Consider the following 19834-nt stretch of genomic DNA (forward strand, 5'->3'; position numbering starts at 1 on the left):
TAAGAAAAAAAGTGAATGCAGGGTTTGCCAGCTGATTATTCCAGTGTCAGAGAAAATAATGTCAATGGCGCTCTTAAGAAATTTATTTTTGTATTCTTGGTTTGTATGAAATGAAGGGAAACTGGGTCTTGAGAAGCTGTAGTTTTCAAATCAAAAGGAAAGGAACAAGCTGGCGCGATCCGCTTTTGCCTTTGAAGGAGCTCGGCGTGTGGGTGATGTCTCCCCAGTGGTGCCCTCGCCCCTTCCGGCACACAAGCCCCCGGTCGGCTGTGCCTGTCCTGTCATTGCTGTGTTTTTTGGCGGGGGAGCACTGTGGTCGGCATAGCCCACGGTCCGTTCAGATTCATATGCCGACCGATGAGGAGTTCTGCTGGATTGCGTGCAATTCTGTGGGTAGACAGACCGGTCAAAATGTAATCCCCGCCGACCCTCCTCGAACGTTCCTTTTCATTTCAGATATGCTGTGGGCGCGAAGGAAGGATCTCGTCCAAAGTGCCTTGGGGTTTTGTTCGGTCCAGAGAGTAGTTTTTTCCTCTCTTGCCTATAGCCATTTTCTTAACATTACTGAAAGGACTCTTTTCCTAATGAAGCATGAAAATTGATTGTATCTTGCCAGGAGGGCTCTTCCTAAGTCTTAAGATATTAAAGATTTCATGAGAACCACATGAAGAATATCTTCCTGAATCATTTACATTTTCCCCTTTTGTAGGCTTATGTAACGATGCAGAAAATCTAATAATAAGTGTGCTTTTAGTGTGCTGTGTGCCATTCTGCAGACAGCAGGGCTGTGGGGGCAAGAAACCAGTGCCCAGGGTTTGTGGATGGCAGCAAAGTGTACAAGGGTCTGAAGAAAGCCCTACTGGAAAAACCTATAGCTAATTGGACAGAGAATCCATTTTTGTCAGGCTCTTCTTCTTTCCCTGTGCAGTCTTCATTGTTGTGGGAGAAGACAACTGTGGCCATGGCCATGGGCCTTTCTTGGAGTGCGTTTTCCAAAGCTAGTCGCTTGGACTATTTTGGGTCTCAGAGCCATGTTGGTCTCACACAGGTGATGCCAACTCCGAATAGGGCAAGGGAAGCTAAAATCTGGGTTAGAGAGAGCCCTTAAACTAGCAACGTAGGACGGCAATAAACAGGGAAAAACGAAGACACCTACGATGCCGTTGAATATGCCCAACATCCGTTTACAAATCAAAAGAAATGGATAGCGCCCAGCCTTTCCCATGGTCCAAGATTTAATAAAAGGTCCTATCCAGATCCCCCCAAAAGTCCCCCAAAAGAGGGACATTCGGTGCGCTGGGGATACGCACCAGCATCTGTAGTAGATAAAGGAGCTGCGGAATTGTGGACCGCCGTTTCCTCAGAGACACTTCTCCTGTAGATATTTGCTTTGGACCCTAGGTAACAGGGCTGTAGTTCCTAAAGTTTAACTATTTGCGCCTGGGGAAAAAATAAAAACAGTGAGGTGGCTTAGTCATGGGAGTCAGTGAGGTCCAGCCCGGGCAATAACGTATCCCTTCCAAATCCTTGTGCCTCCCCGCTAATCCCAGAGTTTTTGTTTGCCCTTTGATGTGGTGGTGGGGTCTGAGCTCGTCCAGGCTCTGCTTGCGGGGGGCAGCGGGGAGGAGGAATGCCTCCTTTTGCCCGGGGGCTGGCTTCCCCCACCTCTTCCCTCCAAGGCATGTCTGCAGAGTCCCCAGGCATGTCGGGAGTGGGTGCCTGTTCCCCCGCGGCCAAAAATGTGTTCCTCGGAAGGCTAAGTTAGCAGGGCTCACCGATGCCATGAAACGAGGCAGGCTTTTTGCATCCCTGCGAAGTTAGACGGCTTCGGGGGCTCGGGCTAATGTCCCACTCTCTTTTCCTTGGGAAAATAGAAGAAAATGGGAGATTTCACCAAAGGTGTTATTATGTATGTCGTTCAGACGGATTTCCCTCCTTTCGAAGCTTCTCCTCCAACAATATTCCCATAATGTGTGTGTGTGCTGGGCTTCGCACCTTTTATCCCAGGCTCCCGCTCATCTCCGTGTCAGACAGAGGTGAGGGCCGCTGGTCGAGGGGGCACCTTACCCCCCAAACCACACAGGTGTCCGCTCAGCACTGCCAGCCCGGAGTAGGTCGCCATTGATGATGCATCGCCGTCTATACCTTCTGAGACATTTTCTCTTTAATTGATGCTCACTTGGACCTATGATATTTCATTAAGGTCCAGAGGTGCTCATTAAAACGAGCGTCGGATAGCATGCTGGATGTGCCTCATTGCTGTGAGTCCAAGAGAGGGCTCTGTGGAACTTGTTATGGAGGGCATTTATAGATTGTTCAATTAGAGGATTAGTGTTGTGCTAAACCGTTTTCAGGTTAATCAGTTGTGGGAAACCAGATTCGATGTTTAAGCAGGCTTGAACGATGGTTTCATCGTAAGAAAAGTTGTTAGGCCACTGTAACTTCTCATAAACCCTCTAGCTTGCTAATCGACGGTACTGTGCAGTTCGGTGCTCCGATTTTGTTCTGTGCGAGCCTTTCTTCATCTGAATCGTAAGTCCCTTTTGAACAGGCACAGGGTCTTTGTGTGTCTGTGTGGGTCTGCGTTGTGTGTGCCCCCATCCTAAAAGCTTCTGGTGTCATTCTAGGTACCTGTCAGCTGCTAAAGAATTTGTTGATGTCAAATTAAAACAAGTTTAAAACAAGTCAAGACTGTTGATCAATCTTGTTGATGTCAAGCGATGGTCAGCATCTTTAGAATGTCATTGCAATGTGTCATCACAGGGTTCACGTCATGGTGACGCATGTAAAACGTTGTCTCTCTTTACAGAAAAACACTGGTATTGCATGTTGATCTGTGACCAGGTTGTTATCAACCACAGGAGAAGCGCTACAAAGTTCATATGGAATTAGAATGGATACACAGATCCAATCTGGATGTAATGCTATTGACCTGATAAAGACATGACTTCCAGACCCGGAATGGCCCTGGCTCCTTTACCGAGAAACATGGGTGGCCCAGATCAGAAGGTCATTTGCCTTTTCCCTTTTCCCTTGGCAATCGCTCCTAATTGCCTTTTGCCCATGCACATTAACATGACCACGAAGCAGATAGAAGATAAAGTAAGTAAAAACCGTATCATCGGGAAAACTAAGGCACAAATAAGAACTGTTCGCTCATTTGCACGCGGTGTCTGGACCACTCATGAGTAGAAACCATACTACCAAGCCATTATGGATACAAGAAGGCAGGTGTAGGTTGTAGATCTCTAGGAATAGAATGTGCCTGAAACAGATGTGCTCATGTAAAATGCCCAGGACACCCCCTGAGCCTCCTTGAAGGAGGTTACCGGAGCACTCTCAAAGCCCCGTACCCTTCTCCACTCGGGCCTCTTATCCTGCCTCCTATCACATACCCCCTTCCGGCCCCATAAAGCTCCTATCCCTAATTCTCCACTCTTCCATAGCCATCTTCTCCAGCGTCCTAAAGGAGTCCACTGATTGTGCACGTGGGCCCTTACCATTTAAGACGTGACAGCCACTGCCAGCCATTACCAAATGGAATCCACTTTATCCGAATGGATAATTTGAGGGCCAGAGGTGTGATGGACTAAGTGGAATCATACTGCATTTCTGTGCCTCAAGGCTTTGAACTGTGAGCTCCCCCATCCATGCCTCCTGTGGGCTCCTCTCCTATTCACTCTCAGCCTCTTTGTTTTTCTCTTCTTTCTCTCTTCTTTCTCTCTGTATCTTATGCTTCTCTTAATTGCCTTTTCCCTCCTTTCTCATTGGTCTGGCCTCGGGTCTGGTGAGGGAAGGGACTTGAGAGGGGACAGGCTCCACGCGAAGCTTTCCTCCAAAGCACGGTCTCCTTCTTGGCATTCACTTTAGGTGTTCACCTTTCTGTTTTTCTAATATTCTTTCCAGTTGTACAAAAGAGAAGTGGGTAGGTTTGGAAAATGATGTGACTGGTTGATTTTTTTTTTTTAATCTGATTTTTTTAAATGTCTATCAACAACATTACATGGAGGCTCAGGGACTCTGGCCAGCCCTAGATTTAAGCAGAGCCATTATAGTACAGAAATCTTTTAGCATCATATGGCCCAGCAAGGAAAGAAGTCAAAGAAATGTGTAAATTTGGGACACTTGGGATTAAAACAAATTAAGACATGTATATCAATTCAGTTTAAATATTGGCTTAAAGGGGCGCCTGGGTGGCTCAGGTCACGATCTCAGTTCGTGGGTTCGAGTTCCGCATCAGGCTCTGTGCTGACAGCTCAGAGCCTGGAGCCTGCTTCGGATTCTGTGTCTCCCTCTCTCTCTGTCCCTCTCTCACTTGCACTCTGTCTGTCTGTCTCTCAAAAAATGAGTAAACATTAAAAAAAAACCTCACAGTTTGGGGGCACCTGGGTGGCTCAGTCGGTTAAGCATCCAACTTTGGCTCAGGTATGGTTTTGCCGTTTGTGGGTTCGAGCCCCGCATCGGGCTCTGTGCTGACAGTTCCCAGCCTGGAGCCTGCTTTGGGTTCTGTGTCTCCCTCTCTCTCTGCCCCTGCACTGCTCATGCTCTGTCTCTCTCTCCTTCAAAAATAAATAAACATGAAAAATTTTTTAACAAAATAAATATTGGCTTAAAAAAAACAGATTAGCGTATTGCCTATCTTTTGCTGTCACATTTCCTCTTACCTGACCAGCCGAAGTGCAGCTAGTGTTGATTAGAAATATCAGCATCTACAGAACATATCATCGGTTTTTATTTGGTACAATAAACCCTCACTCATTCACATGCTTAGAGAAAGTCAAAAGCTTAAATGGAATGCAGCTACATCATTTTTAGTTCCTGTATTGGCTCATACTTAGCACCTATAGGTGTTTGAAAAGACACTTATTTTTAGTTAACAAAACATTTGTGTGCCGTTGGGTATTTTTTGATGGTTCCTTCTTGTAAGTAAATTAAATACTATTCTTAGAGTAGGGTTTATACCATTCATTTGCTATGTAAAACCAATCTTCCTAGTTAGTGTGAAAGCTCTACTCAAATATATCGCATTTCTCTGACTTCTGAGGCTCCAGAATATAAGCTCCCAAACCTTAGGGACACTGTCTCACCCGCCACCCCCAAGGCTGCCTTTTGGAAAACAGCCTTCAGCTGCTTGGGACTCAAGTTAGTATTTGCTGGACTAATTAAGGTTTGACTCCATTCATTTATATGCCAAAATTACTTACCATTTGCCAAGTGCTTTTGAATTTGACGATTAGTTACAGACTGTGCTGAGGGTTTTTTTCACTTTTATTTTATCCCTCCTTTAACTCATCTAAAAAACTAGTTGATTGCATCCTGTAATTTTAGCAATACAATGTTAAGTGGAGGAAAGTAGAGTTTAAAATGTATCCAGAATTGGGGCGCCTGGGTGGCTCAGTCGGTTAAGCGTCCGACTTCGGCTCAGGTCATGATCTCACGGTCCGTGAGTTCGAGCCCCGCGTCGGGCTCTGTGCTGACAGCTCGGAGCCTGAAGCCTGCTTCGGATGCTGTGTCTCCCTCTCTCTCTCTGCCCGTCCCCTGCTCATGCTCTGTCTCCATCTGTCTCTCAAAAATAAATAAATGTTAAAAAAAAAATTTAATAAATAAATAAATAAATAAAATAAAACATATTCAGAATTATTCCAATTTTGCAAATATATGTATAGATCTGTGTGAGCTTTAAATATAGATTACACATGATAGATTACATACATGCCAATTTATTTTTTTAAGTTTCTCATATTTCCAAATATGAGCACATTTTGTTTTTATATCAGAAAAAGCAGAAGAGTTTAAGTTGCGGGCGCCTGGGTGGCTCAGTCAGTTAAGCCACCGACTCTTGGTTTTGGCTCAGGCCATGATCTTACAGTTCGTGAGTTCGAGCCCTGTGAGCCAACAGCAGGGAGCCCGCTTGGGATTCTGTCTCTGACTCTCCCTCTCTGCCCCTCCCCTGCTCACACTGTCTCTGTCTCTCTCAAAATAAATAAATAAACTTAAACAATGTTCAAGCTGTACAGTAGAAATGTGTGGGGTTTTTATTTTTGTATTTTAATCCCATCGTAGTTAACATACAATGTTAAGCTTTTTATTTTAACTTCCGCATAGTCAACATCTGATGTTATGTTAGTTTCAGGCATACAGACTAGGGATGCTGCACTTCTGTGCCTTGCTCTGTGCTCATATCCCCATCACCGATTTTGCCCACCCCACCGAGACAGCTGAGAAAAAAACTTGTCATTTCTTCTCTCACAGGTGTCTCAACATTTGTAAAGACCCTGTTTGTTTACCAGGGGCTTTCGTGACATTGCTCAGGTTTTTGTTTGCATGTTTATTTTTGAGAGAGAGAGCAAGTGGGGGAGGGGCAGAGAGAGGGGGACAGGGGATCATAAGCGGGCTCTGCGTGGTCGGCACAGAGCCCGACGCGGGGCTCGAACTCACAAACCGCGAGATCATGACCTGAGCCGAAGCTGGGCGCCCAACCGACTGAGCCCCCCAGGCCCCCCAGCGTTCCTCAGTTTTTAGTGTTTTCTCTTGAGACTTTGTAAAACCAACAGGAGAGCAGTTACAGTAGCTTCTGGTCTTTAACATTTATTTATTTTTGAGACAGAGAGAGACAGAGCATGAACGGGGGGAGGGCCAGAGAGAGAGGGAGACACAGAATCGGAAGCAGGATTCCAGGCTCTGAGCTGTCAGCACAGAGCCTGATGCGGGGCTCGAAGTCACGGACTGTGAGATCGTGACCCGAGCGAAGTCGGACGCTCAACCGACTGAGCCCCCCAGGCCCCCCAGCGTTCCTCAGTTTTTAGTGTTTTCTCTTGAGACTTTGTAAAACCAACAGGAGAGCAGTTACAGTAGCTTCTGGTCTTTAATAGATGTATACCTCTCAGGTCTTTGGTTGTTTATTAGTGAAGAGAAGAGTGGACCCAAATGGAAAACAGTTACATTTTTAAAATGTGTCCAGGGGGTTAATGTGGAAAGAAAGGTGCCTCATGAACTTGACAGTTGATGCGTCGGCCCCGCCGTTCTCCGTCTGGCAGCCTGGAGCATATTATTTAACCTTCTGCATCAATTCCCTCTTCTGGACACTGTAATATTCATAATACCCACCTCGTGCAGGATTCCTGGGAGGAGCGAATCAGATAATAATGCGTGTGGAAGTGCTCTGAATGATAATCACGACGTTATTATCACCACTAGCGTTATTTCCCCGCCCGCAAAGGCAGAAGAGGGAAGACGCCGATGGTCTCTTTATCTGGCACAGGAGCCAGGAAAATCCAGGTTTTCTCTGCTTTGCCCTCCGGCGTGAAGAGTCAGAAGGTAAATATCAGTATTGCTCTTCGTAACTAATGGCCTCATAGTTCATGACAGGTGATTGCTTGGTTTCTGTTAGCATTTCAGAGACCATTATACACAGCAGCTCTCCTTTGCAGGGGTAGAGAAAACTCATTTTCTAAGGCAAATAGTCTCAAGTCAAGGGTTCGGTCCTGGTGGGATGAAACAAAGAAAGGCAGTTTATCGTTAAGGTAAGCTGGCATTTCAGTACATGTTGGGAGATTTATCAGAGATGGTGGGGGGGTGGAGAGTCTCGAAGACATGACGCCCTTTTGCACATCTTTCAATGCCTATAATCGGTCAGAAGCCAAAAGTGGAACCATAGATGCCTGCAAGTGTTCGAGGTTAACCCCACCCGCGGGCATTCACCGGATACGTGAAAGGGATCACACACCGTGAGATTATGACTCTGCTGTTCCGTGGCTCATTGTCCTTCCAGATTTGGGGGCCGTAACTAGGGCGCAGAAGAACGTGTGTTGGAGATTGGGTTTATTGTCCACCTGGATGGGTGGAGATGTTCCTGGAAAGGGAGCGGAATGAGAGAGGTGACGTTTCCCATTTACCCATCCGTCTGTTACTATTTTCTTTTTTTTTTTTTTTTAATTTTTTTTTTCAACGTTTTTTTATTTATTTTTGGGACAGAGAGAGAGCATGAATGGGGGAGGGGCAGAGAGAGAGGGAGACACAGAATCGGAAACAGGCTCCAGGCTCCGAGCCATCAGCCCGGAGCCCGACGCGGGGCTCGAACTCACGGACCGCGAGATCGTGACCTGGCTGAAGTCGGACGCTTAACCGACTGCGCCACCCAGGCGCCCCTCGTCTGTTACTATTTTCGTTTTGAATATTGCAAAGCAACAAGACTGGAGTTGTAGGGTGGGCAGGTGATCCAAAGTCGGTATAACACAGAGGAAGTAAACTCCCTTCTGCTTTTAATGGCCACTGAGTGATTTGTGGGAGCCACGATTGTAGGGTCCGTGAAAATGGACGCACCAGGAAGAGACAGCTGATTTTTTTTTCCCCATTAATTGAGTTCGATAAGTGACTTTTGTTGGTTTCGTGCTATCCGTTAGTTTCAGAGGCCTATTCTGCAAAAGCATCTAGGGCTGTTTCATGGCTATAGCATATTGGTTATCTTGCATATGTAGTGAAGCAAAGATACCTTTTAACATCTCAGATCCTGACTCATCCCCCAAATTTGAAATTTTTTTGCTTCCTGAAACATCAGGACAGATCAACATAGTTTTATACATTAAACACTAGGATACAGATGAAGACAGGTACCAGCTAATGAACATAGCAGGAAAGAAAATGTTCGCACATCAATCCAGTACTATGCCTTCTCAGTTTTCTGTTTTTGTTTTTTTTGTTTTTTGTTTTTAATATCTTACTTCTTGAAAACGTGTGATTTAGCCATTTGGAACCCTTGGAGGTTCAGAAATTCACAGGCATGTGAAATATAAAACCATATTCATTTAACAAATACTGATGGGCATATAAAATAGAACCTCCATCATCTATCTTTAGAAGTAGAAGATTAAACAGAAGTGTAATTAATTTGCCAACCCTGCTTCCCTGATTGAGACATTTATCACAGTTGATCTTTAATCATTAGGCTCCTTATCTGTGAAATGAAGTCTATTATGACCTCTAAGGTCTGTTTGTTATAGAATTAGGTACAGCTCCATGTCACGCACGTGCACGCGCACACACACGTAAAGGCTAAAAAACATAGACGCTTACTTCTCCCTCATGTAAAAGAGGTTGGGAGGTAGGATTCCAGGAAACATATGGCAGCTACCCAGGCTCAATTCTGTCATTCTGTTCTGCCATCTCTAGTATATTTCTCATGCACAAAATGGCTGCCTAAGCTCCAGCCTTCACGTTAGCATTCCAGCAAGTGGGAAGAAGGAAGGGAGAAGAAGGGCCTAGACCTCTTTTCAAGGATACTTGCCCAAGGTCCCATAGCACACTTTTGTTTACTTTTGTTTACTTTTGTTTACTGCTGCAGGGGAGGATAAAGATCAAAATGTCTGGCTGCACAGCCATATGTCTGGTTCAAAATCAAGGTTTCTACTCCCAAGGAAAGGGGAGAGAATGGATATTGGGCAAACAATGATTAGCCATAGGTTTTTAGCTCAAAAAGCCATAATCCCATATTTCTGGGGAATACGTGACGTATGTAGCCAAGTCTGAATGTATACTGAATGTGTACAGATGGGACACCTCGAACCTCACTGGCCATACCTCTTATTGAGACCTGGGATTGTATTTTCAGTCTTGGGATCAGAATCCTTTGGTCGATTGTGTGCATGTGTGTGTGTGTGTGTGTGTGAGAGAGAGAGAGAGAGAGAGAGAGAGAGAGAGAGTCTCTTCTGCAAGGCGTGATGAATATAAACGCACTCACTCAGCAATTTATAGCTGCCCTTGTCCCTCTTCCTTCCCCCCAACCCACTGTCAGCATCACAGCGTTACCCCACACCTTCAACACTCCCTGTGATTAATAGTGACCGGGAAGGGTGTGCTAGCTTTCCAGAAGAGTTGTTTGCATCTGCTAAGGTTACTTGGGGTCACAAAGGCCACTAATAATTGCAACACTGTTGTGTTATGCTACATGGCTTGTCCCTCGAGACGGGTGCAAGGCTGAAGGAGAAAGGGAAGGGTTCCCTCAGCATAACGGCGGGAGAAGATCACTAAAAGTTACAGCTCTCTGGTTTGGGATCTATGCATAAGATCATTCTAGAAAGCAAAAGAGGAAAAAAAATCACACATTCATATTTTTTAAAGTCCCCCATTTTAGTAGCTGATGGAAACTAGAAGTCTTCTATTCTGGGCCAGAATCTCCACAGGATGTTTGTGCCTATGGCACACGTGGGTTGCTTGAAGGTTTAGGTCTGTTTTATCTGCTGCATGCCTGTGTTCAAGTGTGTGAGATTTCTTGATCAATCGACAGAATCCAAACGTCCCTTTTGTTATATTCTAAGTCCGTTCCTGCACCTGGTGGTAACAAAGAGGTCAGCTGATGGGGTGCCCGAGCCGGAATTCAGCTAGGGGACAGTTTCTGAATTCATGTGAATTGCTTGTGTGATATAATGTCGTTTCCTAGGAAACTGCCAGCATCTAGCTAACCTCCAGGAGGGCAAGCGGTCAGGAAGGTGGAGGTGCTGTCAGCACCGTTATTGTTGTTTTTAACAGGCAGACATGTCATGAAAACTCATCATAGAGGTCCCCTTTTCCATACCTCAGCGAAGCCGCCTCAGGAATAAAAGGTGAATATCTGAGATTGTGTCTTTAAACGGTATTGTTGGTCTGATCAAGATTTAGCCACAAAAATAAACATAATCCCTGATGCTGAGAAAAGGTCAGAAAGAGTTGGCACTCAGAAGAACAAATGAAGAAGCAGAAAATCATTTTCTTTTTCACATTGGTGGAGATGGGGAGCGGACACAGATAGGACTCTCGGGGGATCCAGCCCAGGCAGGTATGTGAGTGCGTGGGATTAATGTCTAGACGCAGACGGAAGTAATTCTGTGTAAATGCAGAGAAGCTCCAGGAGGTTCCTAGAGCAGGAGAAAGGGAAGGAAAAGATCACTTAAATATGAGGTCAACCCAGATTGCTTGGGTCCAGCAAGATTCCCACGGTCTTACCCAGACACAGCTCTAAAGCATTGGCAGCATTGAATGCACTCTCTGGACGACAGTCTGTGCTATGAATTGAGCAGGATTGACAAAGAGATGAAGAGTGAAATAATTTTTCAAGAAATTTTCCATTTGGTTTTGTCATAATTTTCTTCCACGCACAGATCTGGCTAAGCCCTGGAGAGGTTAAACCCCCAAATGTCATTTAGATGTTTCTGGAGTATAAAGCAAATACTGAAAACCAGTCATGCAGAGGCACCTGGGGGGCTCAGCAGGTTAAGCTCCCGACTCTTGATTTCAGCTCAGGTCATGAGCTCACAGTTCGTGGGTTGGAGCCCCGTGTTGGGCTCTGTGTTGATAGCAGCGTGGAACCTGCTTGGGATTCTCTCTCTCTCTCTCTCTCTCTCTCTCTCTCTCCCTCCCTCCCTGTGCCCCACTCACCTATCTCTGTCTGAAAATAAATAAATACACTTGAGAAGAATATATAAAAGAAAAACAAAAGAAGAAAATCAACCATGCATTTGAGTCCTGCTTGCTCTACTATTAAAAAAACAAAAACAAAAACAAAAACAGGGGCGCCTGGGTGGCTCAGTCGGTCGAGCGTCTGGCTTCGGCTCAGGTCATGATCTCACAGTTTGTGGGTTCGAGCTCTGCATTGGGCTCTGTGCTGACAGCTCGGAGCCTGGAGCCTGCTTTGGATTCTGTGTCTCCCTCTCTGTGCCCCTCCCCTGCTCACACTGTCTCTCTCTCTTCCTCAAAAACAAATATTAAAAAAAAAAAAAACAAAAAAACTCAGTGCTGAGACAACACACATCTGTGCTTTCTTCCCACCCGTGCACACTTCTAGCTTAGCACCCATCATGCCGGAAAGACAGGAGGAGCTACATTCAGACTATAGTCACTATGCTTTCCCTCTGCCCACCCCCCTTCTGATTTGAAGGAGACAGGGCACCAGGTCAGGTTCTATGTCCTATCCCACAATTGTAATGGTTCCCCTCATTCATACAACGTTTGTCAACACCAATGAACGGACCCTTCTAGTGTCATAAATGGGATGAAAGTAGGTTACTAATGAACAGTGTGGTATTTATCTTCTGCCATAACTTTCTATCGGGCTAAAAACCTGGGTCCCTGCAACATTAGAGGCACAAGTATCTTTGAGAAGTAGAGGCAAGCCATCTTTATTCTCATGGCCTAAAAACATCTAGAACTTTGGCATGAAATCATTTCAAACATGGTGCCCCACGCTTCGTCAACTATAGGCTATTCAACTTGGGGAATTGTTTTTTGTAAACTGGAGAGTCAGACTCGCGGTGTGTCAGCTGCCCAAGTGCCAGTGTTTCGTGTAATTAAAACGCCAACAGGTCTTAAGTCATCATGCGTGGTCCTCATTTAATAGACTCTAGCTATCGAACTTAGGGAACCAGACACTTTCAAGTTCTGAGCTTGGAAATTAAAGCTAACTCCTGCTGCCGAAATGCCTTGTCTCATCATCAGAATGCTTTCTGGGGCCCGCCTCACACGGATGCCCCGAGAAATTCCCTTCAGCTTGGCCATATTAGGTAGGGGCTGTATTTCAAAGTCACCCCGCAAAAAGATCTCATCAGGCGTCGGGGCCCCAACATCAGCGACCTGTGGTGCTGGGAGTTGTCTCAGCCAACCCCTTGTCTGAATCCTGTCGCCCTTTACGTGGGTAACATTTTCATGTTTACCACCTCGGAGCGCCTGGGTGGCTCAGTGGGTTAAGCGTCCGACTTCAGCTCAGGTCACGATCTCACGGTCCGTGAGTTCGAGCCCCGCGTCGGGCTCTGGGCTGATGGCTCAGAGCCTGGAGCCTGCTTCCGATTCTGTGTCTCCCTCTCTCTCTCCCCCTCCCCCACTTACAGTCTCTCTCTCTCTCTCTCTCTCTCTCTCTCTCTCAAAAAATAAATAAACATTTAAAAAATTGCTTACAAACTCCCAACTCCACTCTCCACCCCAGGCCAACCCAAGAAGCAAAGCAGAATGGAGAGAAGGCTGGTTGAGAGGAGGCACATACGGGCAATATTTGAGAATACAGTGAAAATCAGCCGGTTCGATATGGTGGGAATAGAAACATGTTTTCAGTATGTTAATAATATGTGGAGGAATGTATGGAGGAACGCTTTGGCTTCTTCTGTGGCTAGACCGCCCATGCCGAACAGATCAATTCATGTCAGAAAGCGCTGGCTTTGGTTTATTTATACCACGGCCGCGTCCCCATGTCGCACTTAGCGGAACCTTGCATCAACCTCTAGATTTGTTTTGTGCCCTTCAGTGGAGGCACCAGAAAAGCCCGGTCAGCAAATATTCGTAAGCAGTTAGGACTATTCCAAGGCACGATATAAGCACGTTATGGGATTCACTGGCGTGACACATGTTTAGTGTGTGCCCGTCCGGCACGTATGGGGCGCTGTGTCGACGGTGTTAGGATCGGGAAGCAGCAGAGGCATAATCTTGCCCTCGGGGAGCTGAGAGTCTAGAGTTTGATGACTTCCGTTTTCCGTGTCCCTCCCTTTGTATTTCTAACCCTGTGAACTAGGCATGTAGCAAGCATTCGTTTTGCCGGAAAAACTCTCTTAGAGGTGAGATAAGGTGGTAAGGGAGATGAGAAAAGCAGGCAGAGATAGAAACGGGGAAGATACTGTTACAAGGAGGCAGCATACGTGTATATGCTGTGGCTCTCTCTCTCTGTTACAATATATCAGATATTATAATGGCAACTGGGAGAATGCTTACTTAAAAGAGATGTTCCGCAGAAAACACTAACTAGCATATAGTAAGTGCTTTATAGATCAAATTATTACTACTCCTGCTTCTTGTCATTAATGCATGGTAGGCATTCAAGAAAGGCTTGTTAAATGAGCGGGTAGGGGATTCAAGTAAGTGCTGGAACTTAAACCGATATACATAAACTGCGTCTAATATATATGCCTAAATGGAGAACCTTGTGTAGCCAGAGTAGGAGCAAGATACTCACATTATAGTCTCTCAAAAATGATCAGAAATCTTACCTGAGCCACAAACGCTTCAAAAGTGTTTCTCTGCCCCCACATCACCCTCCATTTAGAAAGAAATGATGGGGGCACCTGGGTGGCTCAGGCAGATAAGCATCTGGCTTCGGCTCAGGTCATGATCTGGTGGTTCGTGGGTTCGAGCCCCGCGTCGGGCTCTGTGCTGACAGCTCAGGGCCTGGAGCCTGCTTCGGATTCTGTGTCTCCCTCTCTCTCTCTGCCCCTCACCCGCTCACGCTCTGTCTCTCTCTCTCTCTCCAAAAATAAACATTAAAAAAAAAATTAAAAAGAAATGACAGGGCAGCACCTGGGTGCCTCAGTCGGTTGAGCATCCAACTTTGGCTCAGGTCACGATCTCGTATTTTGTGAGGTCGGGCCCCACATCGGGCTGGCTGTTGTCAGCACAGAGCCCGCTTTGGACCCTCTGTCCCCCTCTCTCTGCCCCTCCCCCACGTGCATTCCCTCAAAAATAAACATTTCAAAAAAGAAGAAGAAACGCTAGCAACATCTCTGTGGTGCTGCTGGCGGGAAGAACCACGGGGATATTATGTCTTTCGTTTTGCTCTGGAGAGGAGAGGTGGTAACAGGGGAGGGACCAGACAGGAATGAAGTGATGATGGCAGTAATGGAGGCCAAGGCGGTGAGAGGCAGGTGGGGGCCAGGACCAGCAGGAGAGTGTGAGCGTTTGAAGACAGTGCTGATAAGCGGACACCTAGGCGGCTTCCCTGGAATGTTCCCTGATGCCAACTCTGCCCTTTTTCTGAGATACCAAGCCGAAAACCAGCTTCTTGCTCTGGGAGCCTAAAGCTCTAGGTGGTTACAATGGTTCCTCAGAGCCCGGCCTCCAATGGCATCCACTCAGGAGAACTCGCTACTCTGTTTCTCCAAAATCACGGCTGATTCATAGGGGGGTTAGGCAAGAACGACCTCCATCGTCGTCTCCAGTTTCTGCTCTGGTTCCGCAGAGCACGAGGTGCTACAGATGGTCATTAACGGGGCTGATTCGGGTCAAGGAATCCGTGGAATCTTCTGGAATCACTCAACATTCACCGGGTGACGATGCTGCGTGCGGAACGGTTCCCTCGAGGCTTGGGTGCACACAGTGAAACCCTCCCGTGGATGACTCCTGTTGAGTACAGAAACACTGACCATTTAGGATTAGGAGATCCTGACTCGAGGTTGGCCCCACAGAAAAATCAAATATAATGATTCGCGTAATGAGCTCAAACCAGGCAACCAAATGACATGAAGTCTGATGTGAAGACAGCTGGGGGAACGTGGGAGGAGGAGAAGTTTGGAAAGAGAGAGGACAGTGGAAACTTCTAGGAGTGAATTTATTACTGAACATTTTTTTTTAAATATGCAGGTTGAAGTTGAGAGTCATTTTGTTTATACCCTAAATGCTGCAATGTCTTTTTCCTTAATTTGTTTATACAAGTTTTAGGGGCCAGTTACATTTTTAGCATACAATCTACTTTTATTCCCAAGAGCTGTCCCTAAGACAATCCATCAGATATCTCCTCAAAGCCCTGGAAGAGGGGATAAAAGGCATATTTTAAAAGGTGGGTGTGTATGTGCAAAATATGTTTGTTTTACAGAGATCTTAAATGCTGTAGAAATAATTAGCCATGTGCACGAACCAAAATAATTAATACCAAATGGCACAATATCCTTTCTGAATCCTGTTTCAAAACAGAACTGAATGAAACATTGAGTTCTGTCTTCTTTCTTTGCCTTCTCCAGCCCCCCCCCCCACCTCCATTACTCCAGATTTTATAATAATCAGTATTCCCTTCTTGGCTCTGAATTTAATGTCCCTACATAAAGCCATCCTCCTAACTATTCCTCTTGCCCTTTAGAAGCTTCTTGTCTTTGGATATGGCATTACTTGCTTCCCACAGGGGCCCAGAAATACTAGCTACTGAGCCCTCCCATTGCCTACAGTAAGTTAAATGCATGTTGTACACGAAGAAGCCGCTAGCCTGGGAGTCATTTACCCAGAGTCAGCAAAGATGTTCTCGCCTGCTGGATTCAAACTTCGTGTCTTGACGTGTCATTCCATAACCAATGGACGGGGCTATTCTAGAATCCAGAATGTAGGTAAGGATGTGTTGGGGTGGTGGAGACAGACATCTGATTGTGCGCATGTGTGTGTGTGTGTGTGTGTGTGTGTGTGTGTGTGTGTGGCCTCCACTGTACCTTTTCAGATATAAACTTGCTAGAACAGCTCCCTAATCATGATCTGCATCATCTCTCATCAAGTAGGTTACCATCGGCAGAGTTGAGATTGGGCAAAGGGTTCCCAGGAGCGAGCCCTGGGCTTAAAACCAGTTGAAGAGAGAGCAAACCGCAGGCTCCATGTTTTCCAAGAGGTTTACTTCCCTTAAATTGAAACATAACCGTGTTTTCCTGGCTCTCAGGGCACTTGTACAAAGCCCATCTTCTTATTCAAGCATTTGCTTGATGATGCGGGAGGCTCCAGCCAGTGTAATCCCAAGCATGAGATTTTCAAATGCTGAATCTTACTCAAGCACATAATTTTCCGTTGACATATGTAACTTTAAAATAGGATAATCAATAATGCAAATTTAGCCACTGAATCTAGGGGCTGGAAAACACATTTCCACTTGGTGTATCCGTTCTCCTACTTTAAAGTAAGACTGTAAACTGTTCTCTTTGAAGTCATCTGTGTCCACACAGCTTAATCCAGTGGTCATTAACACACATTCTGGGTTAGTATCTTTTAGAAGCTCACCAGTGCTTATAATGTTCAGCATGGGTTAAGAACCCCTTGTCTAATCCAGTGGACTTTCTTAGGCCATGTCTTTCTAGTTTCTCTGCGACATTTAACATAGTTGATGGCCTTGGGTGCCTGGGTGGTTCAGTCGGTTGAGCATCCGACTTCGGCTCAGGTCATGATCTCACAGTTTGGGAGTTTGAGCCCTGCATCAGGGCTAGCTGCTGTCCGCACAGAGCCCACTTTGGATCCTCGGTCTCTGCCCCTACCCTGCTCACACTGTCTCAAAAAAACATGTATATATGTAGATAGGTAGATAGATGATGGCCTTAGTTTTTTTGTTCCACCTTCTTGACTGTTTTTCCTCTCTTTAACCAAAGTTAGGTGTTTTGCCTTCCTTTTCTCTGCTCTCCCTGCCTCAACTTCCCTCCTGGGACACTGGCGTGAAGTGTTGGTCTCCTTAGCTGCTCCCCATCCCCCTGGATGAGTGCCATCTGTTTGTCTTAGAGCCTTGTAAATCGGAATGAGTCTTAAATTGACTACCTTCCCCTCCTCCAGAATAATATCCTTTTCATTTTATTCATCTGATAATGCTTGTGCCTTTCATATTCCCCTGTGAGCACCCTCTTCCTATGGCTTCAATTCAGCTTCTTCCAGGAACTCACTGAGCCCTGCCAATCCTTACCCTCTTTTCCATACTTGCCAATGCTACGTTAGTCAAGACCCTAGGAGCCTACAGTGACTTGGCCATAGGCTTCTGGGTAGTGAGACAGGTGCAAAGTACCTTCTGCGTAGAGTGAAAGGTGCGGTGAAGTAGGAGCTGGAGACGTGGAACTCTGGTCTTGATTCTCCCTTTAGTTAAAACACACTCTAAAGCTGTTTGACCTTAATAATAGGCACTATCTCTCTGGGCCTCGGTTTTGCCACCTATAAAGTAAGAGGTTCTATTTTGTAAATGGAGTAACTAACCAGAGAAAAGCCTGTGTGGAATTTGTATGCACTCCTTAGAGATCTGGGTTTCTTGGCCGTATGCTGATACCAGCATTTGAAATGCTGACGAAAAAGACAAAAGGGGATGGTGCTACATCCCGTTTTACTGTCACACGTAACCCTCCGTCTTGGTTATTCCGTGATTCCTGTTCTTGCAATCTGGACCTCCAGAACAGCAACGCCAAATACAGGAGGGGCTTGGGGTTTTTATGTGTTTCCTGAATACAGTCCAAATTTCATTTGCTCAAGATTGATCTTCCTAAAAATGTTTGGCAAATGCCTAATTTGAGAATTAGCTTATTGTCTTTGAGCTGCCATTTCAAAGAGAAATCTGGTCCTAAAGAAGTTTTACTCTGTTACTATGCTGGGATTTTTATTTTATTAAAGAAAAAATTTTTTAATGTTTATTTATTTATTTGAGAGAGAGGGCACACAAACACGCACACACACACACACACACACACACACACATACACACACACACACGCAAGTCGGGGAGGGGCAGAGAGAGAGAGAGAGAGAGAGAGAGAGATCGAATCCTAAGCAGGCTCTGCACTATCAGAGCAGAGCCCAATGCAGGGCTTGAACCCACGAACCGTGAGATAATGACCTGAGCTGAAATTAAGAGGTGGATGCTCAACTGACTGAGCCACCCAGGCTCCTCCCCAGAGGAGAAGGCTCCTTCTGGGATTTAAAAAAAAAAAACAAAAAACAGATAACGCAGAGTTATGCATACATGACATGCTTTCCTGCAAGGAATTTCCAGCAACTTTCCTGGCATCATCTCATTTATCCTTATGATATTTATTTCTTTATTTATTTATTTATTTATTTATTAGTTTCAGGAGAGGTCACACTGTTCTTGGCAGTTTAGAAGACGAGTAACTGAGGTATTGTAATTTAAGTCACCTCTCTGCCAGTTTTCTGCCAAGGAAAATTGAAAAACACTATGGAGAAAAATGCTCACAATTATTTGAGCCCTGACTATAGATTTTGAAAAATTTATTCATCGAACGGCAAAGTACGTTACTATTCCCAGAACATTGCCAACAGCAAAGAGATTATGCTCAGAATCAAATACAGCCCTGTTTTCATTTCACCTCTGCTTTGAAACTCAGTGAGAGAGAACAGTGGAGCCATTTTCCAGCGAAGGTCAAATTAGGTCAGAAAAACTTTTTATGTGGAGCCTTCCAAGTCATGGGATGAGCAGGGAAGAGGTAGAGAATCCATGACTTGTGCGATTGCTTAGTTCCTGATTCTTCTGTCCAAAGAGTGTTGGATGTATTTTGCACACTGTGGGCAGGAAACGTAGGAGGGAGAAGGGAGCCACTCCTTGGATGCTTCCCATGTGTCCAGATAAGAAATCCAAGTAGGGGTGCCTGGGTGGGTCAGTCCATTAAGCGTCCGACTTGATTTCGGCTCAGGTCATGATCTCACGGTTCGTGGGTTCAAGCCCCTCTACGGGCTCTGTGCTGACAGCTCGGACCCTGGAGCCTGCTTCAGATTCTGTGTCTCCCTCTCTCTCTCTGCTTCCCTGCTCATGTGCTCTCTCTCTCTCTCAAAAAATAAACATTAAAAAAAATTAAAAATAAAACAACAAACCCAGGTATCTGCTTATTCGCATCCAAGTCACGTGATGTTGTATGCAAGAGGTGCATTCGAGGCAACGCGCCTAAGTGACTTCTTCCAGTGTGTATGTGAGTTCGAGCTCTCAGGAGGAGAAATGGAGAGTGATTCCAGCGAAGGAGTGAGCCCCATCAATGGCACACCCAGAGTAAGCCCTCAGTCTGCTATTTTTAAGAAGTGGCATTTGGAGCTGGGGGTGTCTGTGGTGTTAGGAGAACACGGCGGGGGGGTGGGGGGTGCAGCTCAAGTTGCCAGTCTGAAGGATGGTGAGGATTCGTGGAGCAGGAAGGGAAAAGTCATGCCTTGCGCCTGGATGAGGCTTCCTCTTCCCCACCGAGCTCATCCACCGGGGCCGAAGCTGCTCTTTTTTGTTTCTTAACTTAGAAGAGCCCGCTAGGAAGGCGGCAGATGAGTCACCTGTCTCCAAGAGTAGGTGTTCTCAGCACTGGGGAAAATGGAAGATGGCAGGCAATTGCCACTG

General features: G+C 45.8%; 1 protein-coding gene across 7 annotated transcripts in view; it reads left to right on the plus strand.

Moving 5' to 3' along the window:
- ATXN1 (ataxin 1) overlaps positions 1-19834 on the plus strand; it is a 411201-nt gene that overhangs the window by 349740 nt on the left and 41627 nt on the right. The window contains exon 1 of one of the 7 annotated variants that reach the window (XM_042985671.1): positions 8179-10598. The exons of the other annotated variants lie outside the window; for them this stretch is intronic. The gene's annotated coding sequence lies outside the window, so the exon portion shown is untranslated. Of the gene's footprint in view, positions 1-8178; positions 10599-19834 lie in introns of those variants that run through there. 7 annotated transcript variants of the gene reach the window in all.

This window comes from Panthera tigris, chromosome B2 (genome assembly GCF_018350195.1).
Source record: "Panthera tigris isolate Pti1 chromosome B2, P.tigris_Pti1_mat1.1, whole genome shotgun sequence".
In the NCBI taxonomy this organism is placed as follows: domain Eukaryota; kingdom Metazoa; phylum Chordata; class Mammalia; order Carnivora; family Felidae; genus Panthera; species Panthera tigris.